We start from the raw sequence: 3,232 nt of genomic DNA on the forward strand, positions 1-3,232 counted from the left end.
GTGTATGTGTGCGTGCGCGCGCAGTGCGTGTGTGTGTGTGTGTGTGTGTGTGTGTGTGTGTGTGTGTGTGTGTGTGTGTGTGTGTGTGTGTGTGTTAACTTCTAGGTGCACAAAAAGTAAGAAGCAAAAGAGGCAAAAGAAACAAGAATAACAAAAGCATGAATAATACACTCTGCACTCAACAGGGGTTTGTCAGGTGTAGATGAAATTTTAATTCGTCCAATTTACACAGCCATGAGAATGTCAATTGGTGGATGTTTAAAAGTGGTTTAAGCGCCACTGTGTTTTTTTCTGTTATCTTGACATTTGAACAGAAAAATCAGGACCCTAGGTGACCTTCGCTGGTTGAAATAACCGCTCTGCATCTTCGACCCATAGAGTTCACCGGAGTGCTTATTTGTCGACCTTAGATCTGAACTCAAACCTAGCCAATCAAGTGAGGAGTTGTCCGTGGTCGTGGTTGCTGGTGGTTGAGCTGCCTCTGGATAGCGTCCCAAACATGCTTGATTGCTGTTTTGGTCAGGTGAACAAGCATATGGAGCAAAAGATTGATTATATTGATCTGCCCTAGTAACGACTGTGTCGTACGGGCAGTGTGGGGTCTCGCATTGACTTGCTGGTAAGAGAAATTTAGATGCCTCTAGATAAAGGGTACCACATGAGGCTGAAGAATTTTGTTCAATGTAGCGCTGAGCTGTAACCCAATTTTCCTGTCCATGACTCACTTTCTTGAAAAAGACTTGTCCAGTTCGTTGATTTAGAGCGATGACTCCCTTAATCATGATGCTTGACCCTCCCCAAGGGTCTTTCTCCACGTCTTTTGTATAATTAGAGTAGCACCTCATATCTGTGCGCCACACACGGATGCGCCCGTTTCCCGGATAGAGGCAGAATCTGCTCTTAATTGCGAGCTGCACCCTTTTCCATTGTCTGTTCCTCCGGGTCATGTGAGTCTGTGCCCACTAAATCTATGGTGCCCACAGAAGCCGGTCACGGCGGTGCTGAGGGGTCAGAACTGGCCTGCGACATGGCCGTCTGCACTGGAGTCCTGTGGAGTGCAATCTCTGCTGTACAGTTCTGGTACTCAGGGTCCGTCCTCTTCGTCCGACGGTGTTCCTGGTGGACTCAGCGGCTGCCAGGAACGGGTCCATCCGGTATTGGCGCACCATGAGGCGATCTTCAGTTGCAGTTGTCGCCCTTGGTCTTCCGCCCTGAGGAGATCATTGGTTGCATAAGTAGCGCGAAACTAGTTTTGTAGATTGTAGATTGTGGAGATATGCAACCCTGTAACAGTTGCCAAATGTTCAGCAGACTCACCAGCTTTTAGTCGTCCAACGGGCCTACATGTAGCCCTCTCACGGTTTTCTGATGAAACTCCCAGAATTTTGATACATGTGCTGCATTCGTTCCACGCTGAATTCTATATTTCGACGTTTCAAATCCGTGGGCCAGGCCAACGTGACCCCATGAGCACAAACTCACCTCCCAAATGATGTGACAAGTGAGTACCTGTGAGCTGTGATAGCTGTAATACAGACTTCAACATAAGTGAAGGACCACATTGACAGACAGCCCCGATTTTTTTTTAATCCGAAAAAAGACTGCAAGGAATGTTTCAAAACAGTTTGCTCTGAAAGTGTTAATTGGTTACCAATGGTACTGCAAAGCTTTCAAAATGAGCAAAACCACCATGCGCAGCACGGAAATCCTCGGGGAATTTTAGCCAAATTTGCTGTTTTTATTGACTTATGTGCGACATCACGGACGTTCCTCAGTTAAAATCTCTGGTGCACGTGATAAACTGACGTATGGCCTCGAACTGTGCTCACTTTGGTGGCGATATAAGCCGCTGTTTGCGCAAAATCCCTTACCGCATCAACATACCAATAAGACGAAAGCTGAGAAACTCTGAAGGTGCCAGAGCTAAGGCATGGCTAGAGGATGGAGTTGGAGCCCGAGAAGTTGCCAGAAGGCCCACGGTGTCACACTCTGTCATTGTCCGCCCTGGGCAGCGCCATCAAGCAACTGGATCAGTCCAAGAACGCCCAAGTGCAGGTCGACCCAAGAAGACTACTCAGAGTGTTTGCAAGTGGTCCTTAACGTATTATGAAGTCTGTGGTTGTTTAGTTTGTTTGTTGCATAAGCGACCAATCAGGGCATTGCATTGTTCGAATGAGGCCTATCTAGCAAGTTCCGATCATGCTTCAATGGAATTGGAAGGTGAAAACAGTACTCACCACTGGAAACTTTGACCAGCACTTTAACGTCGATGAAAATTTCTCGTTTCTTTTGTCCCTGAGTATACAATTACTTTTATCCGTTTATTCTGCTGCCGATACTCAACCACCCCTCCACCTGAAAAAAAAACTATACTAACCTATACAATGACCAACGGCAAATGTTTCCTTCTATTTCTATAGTGGTATGTCTGTTAGCTTCTTACTGTTAATGATCAACTTTAAACTCTGTTTTTATTTCTTCCATCTGCTGCTGTTGCTATCCATTGTGTGCATGAAAAAGGCCAGTTTACACTTTTAAAACGAGCGTTCTAATGATGATTACCTGACGATTATAGTCATAATTTTGAGCCCAGACTTTATTTTGCGAAGCAGTACAACGCATTGACCTCCGATGTGATTTTGTCCCTTCCCCCCTCCCCCAATGTAAAGTCCATCATTATACGTGATTTTGTCCTCCCCCAGATGTAAAGTATATGCGTGGTGGAATCAGACACTCGTCAATTTTTGGGCATGAGGTGTTATTGGTACCATCGGAAAGCTTATATATTTGCCTTGCTTTAAATGAAAAAATACTCATCTATCCTGAATAGAGGCCGAGATATTTGCGATTAAAGGCGGTGGGGGGTAACCTGTTTTCAGAGGTTATGAAAGCGAGAAAATGGCTGCCAAAGTTTGGCAACTTCTATTGCTTCAGGGTCCTTGAAAACTGAAAATGTACGTATTTTGGGTCTTTAATCTACGTCTTTCAGTAAAATTCACATAGCAATGTGCGGGTCTAAAAATGTTGAGCCAAAAAACAAAATGTTGGTAAAAATTAGTAAACTGTTAGAAAAACGCCTTTTTCTTTTTTTTATTATTTTGACGAGAGCCTGATTTCACCACGATGCCTCCCATATATATGTGTCATCTATGTATATAATATATAGATATATATGTGTGTGTGTGTGTGTGTGTGTGTGTGTGTGTGTGTGTGTGTGTGTGTGTGTGTGTGC

The 3,232-nt window shown here is 44.5% G+C and overlaps 1 protein-coding gene across 1 annotated transcript in view; it reads left to right on the forward strand.

Annotated features, from left to right (window-relative positions):
- LOC101859734 (isochorismatase domain-containing protein 2) overlaps positions 1-3,232 on the forward strand; it is a gene marked incomplete at its 5' end in the record, with an annotated part of 8,872 nt that overhangs the window by 1,003 nt on the left and 4,637 nt on the right. The gene's annotated exons all lie outside the window — the stretch shown is intronic.

Source organism: Aplysia californica, unplaced genomic scaffold (assembly GCF_000002075.1).
Source record: "Aplysia californica isolate F4 #8 unplaced genomic scaffold, AplCal3.0 scaffold00674, whole genome shotgun sequence".
NCBI lineage: Eukaryota > Metazoa > Mollusca > Gastropoda > Aplysiida > Aplysiidae > Aplysia > Aplysia californica.